This window comes from Vombatus ursinus, unplaced genomic scaffold, assembly GCF_900497805.2.
Source record: "Vombatus ursinus unplaced genomic scaffold, bare-nosed wombat genome assembly UNPS02014162.1, whole genome shotgun sequence".
Classification (NCBI taxonomy): Eukaryota; Metazoa; Chordata; class Mammalia; order Diprotodontia; family Vombatidae; genus Vombatus; species Vombatus ursinus.
Genome location: NW_020953940.1, coordinates 6,698 through 15,538, shown reverse-complemented (window position 1 = coordinate 15,538; position 8,841 = coordinate 6,698). Strand labels below are relative to the sequence as shown.

Genomic DNA, 8,841 nt, shown 5'->3' with positions numbered 1-8,841 from the left:
GGCATCAACAAGTACCTTTTGGACAATTCTATCTGGATGACCCATAGGCATCCTAAACCCAATATATCTAAACCAAAGTCATTATCATTCCTTCCAACCCTTTGCTCTTTAAAATTCCCTATTACTGTCACAGCACCACCATCCTCATAATTAACCAGATTCATAACCTTAGCCTCCTCTTCATCTCCCCACTTATACTCACCCCAGATATCCCAACTCTTGCCAACTCTTGTCATTTCTACCTTCAAAACAACCAACTCTCATGCATGCTCCCTTCTCTGCACAAGCACAGTCACCACATTTGGGTAAGCACTTACAACCTCATACCTGGACAGTTGTAGGAACCTTCTCTTTTGTCTTTCTTTCTGTCTTGAGACTTCCCTACTCCAATCCATTTTTTATTCAACTTTCAAAACCATCTTCCTAATGTACAATTCTGACTCCTCTACTCAAAAAATTACATGGGTTCCTTATTACTTCCAAGGTTAGATATCAAATCCCCTGACTTCTCATGCTTTACCTTCTTCCCTCTGAGATGCCCTGTCATTCACACTCTCTCTCTCTATTCTATATAAACAAGGCTGTTCACATAGACTCCTCATTAGAATGTAGGCTTTTTGATGGTGGGGCCCCTGTTTTTTTGCCTTTCTTTGTATTCCCAGTATTTAGCTCACTGCCTGATATATAGTAATTATTTAATAAATGCTTGTTGACTGACTGGCTGCCTGGTGAGTGCATAGGTAGGGCCTGCCAAGGAAAGCAATTGGACCAGGGTTACTCAAGTGCTTTTGGGTGATGGTTCAGTACCTCCCTAAGAATTCATCTTCAGCCAATCTACAATCATATATCACTGCATCAGTATCAAGGCACTTCCCTTCTGAGTGGGTCTGTTCTAAAAGGCATCTAGTTAACGTGAAGACCTGGGGCCAGTCTTCATGTATCATTCCATTTAGTACTGACAGTCTGCCTGAGTTAGGATATTAAGATCCCTCTTTTACAGATGAGCAAACTGAGGTTTAGGCAGAGTGAGTTGTTGTTTTCCAGTCTTTTCAGTCTTGCCCCACTCTTAGTGACCACATTTACTCTCTCCTAGTTCTCCTTTGAGGTGTTTGAATTCAGTCTAGTTGGCTGGTTCTTCTCAAAGACTTAGCACTGTGCCTGGCACAAAGTAAATGCAAAATAAATCTTATTGACTGACAGCCTACCTACTGAGTGCATAGGTAGGTCCACTAAGGAAAGCTATCAGTGATAAGTATCTTCAGTGTCTTTTGCTTTCTAGTTCAGGGCCTCTCCCAAGAACTGAGCTACACCCATTCTCCCTAGCCAAGACAGTCCAGACCAATGTAAACATGGATCAGAAACAAGACACTGGTTTCCTTCTAAGTGGGCCTGACAAAACTGTCATCAAAGTAATGTCACAACCTGCTCACAGCAGGTCTCAGGATATGTGATATTAACACCTTGTGTTAGTAAAACTGTTGCAAAAATTAACATCCCAATTTTACAGATAAGGAAACTGAGGTTTATGCAGCATAAGATACTTGACTGTGGTCATGGAACCTTGTCACATGGACTGATGCAAACCCTAGATACCTATGGTCTCCAAGTGCCTTTAAAAGACGAGCTCTGTTTTCATATATTTGCAAGAAAAAAAGGCATTTCCCCAGCAGAAAACCTACCCTGGATGTCCTGCTAGGAGGCTTCTCAGTCAGGAACACAGCTACACCTGGAATCTAGACTCTGAGCAGAGACCTCAAACTGAGCCAGTACTGGCCTTTTACATTCCTGTTCCTCCCAAGGTTCTCCTCTCCTTTCCTGTTTATATAAAGGTGTGAACTGCCAACCTTATCCTGAGTGGTCCAGTAGAAAAATCCCTTTGTTTCTTTGGATCAATCACCACCCCTCAACTCTAGACATGCCCTCTTAGCTCTCTCCTTAGCACTCATTTAATTAACTTTTAACTCTTTTTTTTTTGTTTCTTTTTGGTTGGGCAATGGGGGTTAAGTGACTTGCCCAGGATCACACAGCTAGTAAATGTTAGAGTCTGAGGCCGGATTTGAACTCAGGTCCTCTGAATCGGTACTCTAACCAGTGCACCACCTAACTGCCCCCTAATTAACTTTTAACTCTGAAACTCTTTTAGGTTCACCACTCTTCAGAAACAATAAAGTGGGAGTTTAAACCCTGGAACAATTAACCACACAGTAATTAGATTGAGGAATTGAGGTGATTAGATTAAGGAAAGCTCCAATCTTCTTGCAATGAAGAGAGCCTTTTGCCAAATGCTCACACATGTTACTGAAGGGCTGAGAAAAGGAATCCAGTATCTCAGTAAGCCAAGCAAGACCCAAGCTCCTCTTTGTCTGAACTTTGGACTCGACAACCATTACCTACTAGGAGAGAGTTAAAGCTTCAGGGGCCTCAGGGCCTGGGGCAAGAAAGTCACATGGGTCATGCAGGGCAGCCATGGCATCAAGAACCAACTGCTGGAGGCACAAACTGAAAGAGTGGCCAGGAGAGGTTCAGGGGTTGTCCTAGACAGGGGTGCTGATGTAGCTAACTCGGTTTCTGGGGTTGGCTACAGGATCCAGGTTAAGAAAATGAAACCCCCTGAGGTCTAAGCACCCCAGGCAATAAGAGCAAGAATGAGTGTGAATGGACAGGATGCTATATTTTCTATGACCTTAGAAACTTCTATGACCATTTCATGGATGAATATTCAGTGGTGGCTCATTGTCCCCATCCCTGTCCCAGACAGGATCCTAACTATAATAAAAGATAACACTTAACATGCCTAAAGGGCCTTCATATATCATTTCATTTCAACTTAACAAGAATCCTTTGAGGTAGGTGCTATTCTACCCTTTTTATGGATAGGAAAAATGGCTGAAGGAGGAACTTAAGTTCCTCACCCGTGTTCTCACAGCTTCTATATTTCTGAAGCAGGCTTGGAACTCAGGTATTCCTGATGCCAAGACAAACACCCATTAGGGAATTTCCACTGTTTAATATTATCTGGGGAACCGGATGCAAATGTCTAATGTCTTGGATGCTGAACCACTGCTCTCACAGATTGTTGTTGGTTTTGGTTTTGTTTTGTTTTGTTTTTATATGTTAATGTGATCCACATTATTCCAGCCACTAAGTCCCATAATCTTACCTTTGAGTCATGACTTCCTGTAATGAACTTGGCTCTGCAGGTTGTCATTTCACTGCAGTCACTGCATTTCTATGCTCCTCCAATGTGTGTACACTGCCTCCTGTCCTCAGGTCTCATATCCTTGCAGTTGAATCTCTGCTACAAGTCACCAGCACATTAATTGTCATGTGCAAATCCAAACCATATACTGCACTGAGAAGGGAATTTTTAATTTTCATATTAATCAATATGATATGTATAATAAATATCCTAATAATTGGGCTTTCTCAAAAGCTGCCTCTCTGTCTTGGGAGTCAGAGTTCAAATGCAACTTAAACCGATTGATCGAAACTGGCAATGCTCACAATCACTGGACCTTAAATGAATCAGATCAAAGATTGTAGAACCTGTTCCCATTACAGAACTCTGGTTCTGTACTTTAGGGGAGGAGGTCACAACCCCCAAAGACTTGACTCCAGAATTGTTGTATTGTGGGACTTGTGGGTTTCTCCTGGGAAACAATGAAATGCTTGTTTGTAATCCACCTTCCTCCCTCCTTCCCCAGTTAAGATTTAAGTATATAGCCTGTACTTTTCCTTCAGCTAAGAGAACATTCCTCACTCTGAAGTTGATCAATTAAACTACTTGATTAATGGCACTCCTGTCTCTAGGCCTGCTTTGTGGGGTCCAAGCATTCTCAGGTTAGAGACTGGCTCAGTAAAAATACTGTTGACAGAACTTACATGTCCATGATAATGTCTGGTAACTTTACTGTATTCAAGATCTCAGCATTTCACCTCCTGATATCTTTACCACAGGAGAAGAGGTATGGACTCCTTGCACTTACTGTCACCCCTCTTAGCCTACTGATATGCCCAGTCATTGACAGCTTAATTAATCACTAGCCAGGTCCCAGATTTTTATAGTCCTATCAGCAGGACTGGCAACAAACCAGAACCTGATTGGCAGGTTCTACTGCAAGACATTGGGCCCAGCCTAGATGTCCACTGAAGCTTCTGTATAGTTTCCCTGGTAGATGCCACTGTGGTTTAAGCATTGGGGGTCTTTTTTGGTCATCATTACAGCTTTCTTGGTGCCACCCGCTTCCATCATAGCCCTCACTAACCCAGTTGACTGAATGTTCAAGCAGCTCACCATGTGAGTTTATCTCCTATCCTAGCTGAAGTCAAAGTTTACTATATGTCTAGCCTGGATTATGAAGCAGAGAAGATTGTGCAGTAGATTCACTGCACAGTCTTTGAATCTGAGTGTTTGCAGTCAAAGGCACACCAGGACCTGGTAATTGACCAGGAAAAGCAAAATCTACATCGTTTCCCCTGTGTTAATTATATCTTCAACAATCAAGACATTCTTTCCAGTTAAGGTTGAGAGATCCTCTCCCCCCATCACTTTTTCATCACCTGCTGACAGATTGTTCCAGTTGCTTTTCAATCTGATAAAATCTATAGTCATAGGAATTGATTGATCACTATCCAGTAAATCAGCAAAGAATTTATAGCCACCCTTGAGGATACAGAAGGAAACCATGTGGTGGCCTCCCATCTCCTTCATCACTATCTCATGCTAAACATTCAATCTTGTCCAGGTTTAGCCCATGAGGAATGAATACCTTTTCCAGATCTTTAGCATAATGCTTAGGGATACAAAATAAGTCTAGGTCATAGCCTGCCTCATCATCTTCAGTCATGATGCTGGGGCTGAAGTTAGCCAAGATGGTGCAGGAAGCTCCATTGTGTCAGCTAGGCAGCAGTAGGAGGAGAGTGGGTGGAAGGGGAAAAGAGGAGAGGACAGGAGAGGAGAGGAGATGATTAGGAAGAGGATGAGGAAATGGAGGCAATGTCCAGGGAGCAAGGGAGCTATCAAGATGCTACCTACAGAGGGAAGGGATAGTATCAAAGTTACCGGGTAGAAATAGAGATATGGGCCTGGGCAGTGGCTAGTGGCTTTCTTTGCCTGCACTATCAGAGAGAATTAATAACTTCCCCTTTATCTGATAATCAGTGTTCTCTCCTCTTCCACCCCTTGATACCTAACCACTGAGAGGAGGATCATTTCATTATGTGGGTTACCTCAAACATAGCTTGTGGGTTGAGAAAGTAAAGACAACCACATTCCTTTTTCTAGGAGATGGAATATGAAAGAAGAGGGCAGAGACAAGTTGTCTCAAAATTTTAACAAAATGATGTGGAAAATGTCATGGCAAAAACAAAATACAATTATCATTACTTTTGAATTGCTTTAAATCTGTTAAGGGAAGCTAGGTAGAGCAGTGGGTAGAGCAGTAGGCCTGAAGTCAGGAAGACTCATCTTCCCCAGTTCAAATCTGGCCCCAGACACTTACTAGCTGTGTGACCCTGGGAAAGTCACTTCACTCTGTTTGCCTGAACTCCTCATCTATAAAATGAACTGGAGAAGGAAATGGGCAAACCACTCCAGTATCTTTGGCAGGAAAACCCCCGAATGGGGTCATTTTGAAAAGTCAGACATGATTGAACAACAATAACAAATCCTGGTTTTCACTCACTATCCCAATGGCTCCAGACTCCCAATTGTCATTTACTAAACCATATTTTTCATCTACCACTGGCAAGGGACTACCTCCTCAATAACCAACAACACTAGGAGGTACGTGCTGCTGTTATCCCCATTTTACAGTTAAGGAAATTGAGGCAGATAGAGGTTGAGGGACATGACCAGGGTTATATAGCTAGTAAATGGCTGAGGCCCTGAAGAGTACTATTCCTTCTCCTTCTGAGGCTGTGTACTCCACATTAAATATGGCACTGCAATTGCCAATCACTTGAACTGGCACACCCAAATTGGGCTTATAAAACTTCACAACTTCATATGTTCTCCCTTTCTAGAGGTATCTTCACTCCATTGCCAATCTTATGCTAGAAATTCAAGTAAAAAGAACTGGCACAGATTTGAATGACCATTCATATTTTAAACTATTATCTGACACAGAGAAAATGACAGCCAAAATTATTTACAGGGATAGTAGTCTTTTTAAATAACTTTTATTGATATCTTTTGATTTTTCCATGACTAGAATTACTCCCCGTATTCTTCCCCCATCCTCTACAATAGAGTCATTTCACATAACTTATTACAGAGAAAAAATGGAAAGTGGGAATTGATCAACACAATGAAAATATCTGCAGAAATATTCAGTGTACCTCATCAATTGTCCTCTCAACTCTATAAAGAAGTAGGGTGGCAGTGTCTTCAACTTTCTTCTCTGCTTCCCTGCTTGTTCATATCAAATTTACAGGGGTGTCCTGAAAGATTCCTCCTTTAGAAGAGGAGTGAGTGAAAATAGCAACCGATAAGAAGAGCAACTTCAGGCTTCCCCAGACTTGATGGAAAGGCAGATCTGAAGATGGGTATTCTTCACAAGGCACTGGCAGAGATCTTCAGGGCCTGAGCTGGTCTCTGACTTGATCATGAAGGAGGATGGGTATTGGAAGGTGGAACCTCATGAACCTTGCAGCAAGCACGCAGGAAACATGGCAGTATATTGAGTGGTTGGAGTTTCTCTAACTGAGGGTGCCATTAGTAGTTAAGAGCAGGAGCAGGGTCCATAAACCAGGTTTTATCAATCTATAATTTGTACAAATCTGGGGAGACAAGCACGAATTTCATGGTGTTGGTTTTCAGCCTCTAGAGGGGATCGGGATGAAGCGCTGTAGAATCACAATAATGAAGAACACTAAAATACTCAGGATAACATAGCAAAGAAGTCTGCAGAAAAAAGAGCAACATCTCTGGTGGGTTTCTGGGAGTGATGGGGTTGAATTTACCATCACAAAGGAGTTCAGTGGTTGGTTTTCTTCATATTCCAATGTCAGAGCCCAAGAGTCTTTTGTTTCTGGCTCAATGGGATCCATTGAAATGACCTGGGCTTGAGCTCTTCTTGTACAAGTCTCCACAGTGATGTGTCTGATCCTGGGGCAATGATTTCTATTTCACCACTTGCACCTGTGGAGAGAAGGATTTATGTCAAAGTGAGTTTGATTGACCAACATGGCAATCTGGGCCCAGTCAGTTGCTGCTCATCCCAGCAGCTGTTTTGACTGTTAGACATACCATTCCTGTCCTATCAGGGGTCTCAGCTTATGACTTCCTCTTTATCTGGTTGCCAGATTCTTTACTTCACCTCCACCTTTTGAGGCTCAATCACTGAGAGGGGAATCATTTTTTTTCTTCAGGATTTCTGTGGGTCAGCTGAAACAAAGCTTATAGGTGAGAAAGAGGAGTCAACCACTGTATCTTCTTTTCTCTAGGAGATGGATTGTTAAAGGGGAAAAAATGAAGGATGGAGCAGCTGAGGAGAGGTTAGAGTCAATTGCACTCAAAATTTGAACAAAACTATGTGGACAATGTCATCATGAAAAGAAAAGAGATGTGATTTTAATTAATTTTAAGGTATATTTTCTTTGTATTTTTCCTTGTAATCCCTTTTTATTGGCAGAGATGAATGACCTGCCCCATGTCAGGAGACTGAGTGAGGTTGACAAGAGCAAAGAAAGTTTCTGGGATTTTCTTGGGAGTCCTGTCTGAAGCTTTGAGTCACTTCAGGAACTTCTGGTTTCCAGCTTCCAGAGGGAAGATGGATAAGGCCAACCCCACTTCAAGCTGATGGTGGGGTGAATAGAGTATGGTACCTTAGAGTTAGGAAGACCAAATTCAAATCCAGCTTGGACACTTTCTAGCTGTGTGATCCAGGAAAAGTCACTTACTCCTGTGTTTGTTTCAGTTTTCTCATCTGTAAAATGAACTGGAGAAGAAAATGGCAAACCACTGTAGGATTTTTGCAAAGAAAACCCCAAAGGGGATCCCAAAGTGTTGGACATGACTGAACAACAACAATAATCTCAGTCATATTCCTATTCCCAACTTGCTATACTAGAAATTTTGGGGAATTTCCCCTTGGGTGAGATTTAAGACTCTCTCTCTTGATTGACCTGGGTTACTTCCCTGCCAATGGGAAGAGATCTTCTACTCTGTATGGTCTATATTTCTGTGTTCTCCTAGGTATACCTTCTCTGTTTTCTGTTTTGCTACTAGTTTGTATGAATGGGTTTTCTTGGTTAAGAGCTATGTGTGTCCATGGTGGAACTGGTAGTTAATGGGAAAGTGGTCATAGCTTGTATATAATGCTTGGAGTCCTTCTTCTCCTGCCCCAATAATGAGACAGCCATCAGAAGTTAGATGGAACCCTTGTATCCCCAGTACTTTACTCACTGCCTAGCATATAGTAAGTGCTCAATAGATGCTTTCTGACTGACTGACTGCCTACTGAGTGCATAGGTAGGTCCTGCCAAGGAAAGCTAATGGTTCTGCATCACTGCAGTGTTTTTGGATGCTGGCTCAGGACTTCCCCAAGAATTCAGCTGCACCCAATTTCCCTAGCCAATACAATTCAGACCAATATATCACTGAATGAGAATCAGGACACTCCTCCCCTTCTGAGTTGGTCTGATCTAACTTTAAAATCAGGTCAACCTCAAGGCCAGTCTCCATGTACTATCACATTTAATACTGACAGTCTATCTGACTTAGGAACTTATAGGTATTAAAATGCCTGTAATCCACAGATGAGCAAACTGAAGTTTAAGCATGGTAAGAAGCTTGATGATGGTCATGGAGTTATGACCCAAGTCACAGGCACTGATGCA

The 8,841-nt window shown here is 42.2% G+C and overlaps 2 pseudogenes; both read right to left on the bottom strand.

Moving 5' to 3' along the window:
• Window positions 1–2,446: 2,446 nt before the first annotated feature.
• Window positions 2,447–4,442, bottom strand: LOC114040963 (annotated as a pseudogene).
• A 20-nt stretch (window positions 4,443–4,462) lies between these two features.
• On the bottom strand, window positions 4,463–5,016 carry LOC114040962 (annotated as a pseudogene).
• Window positions 5,017–8,841: the final 3,825 nt, after the last annotated feature.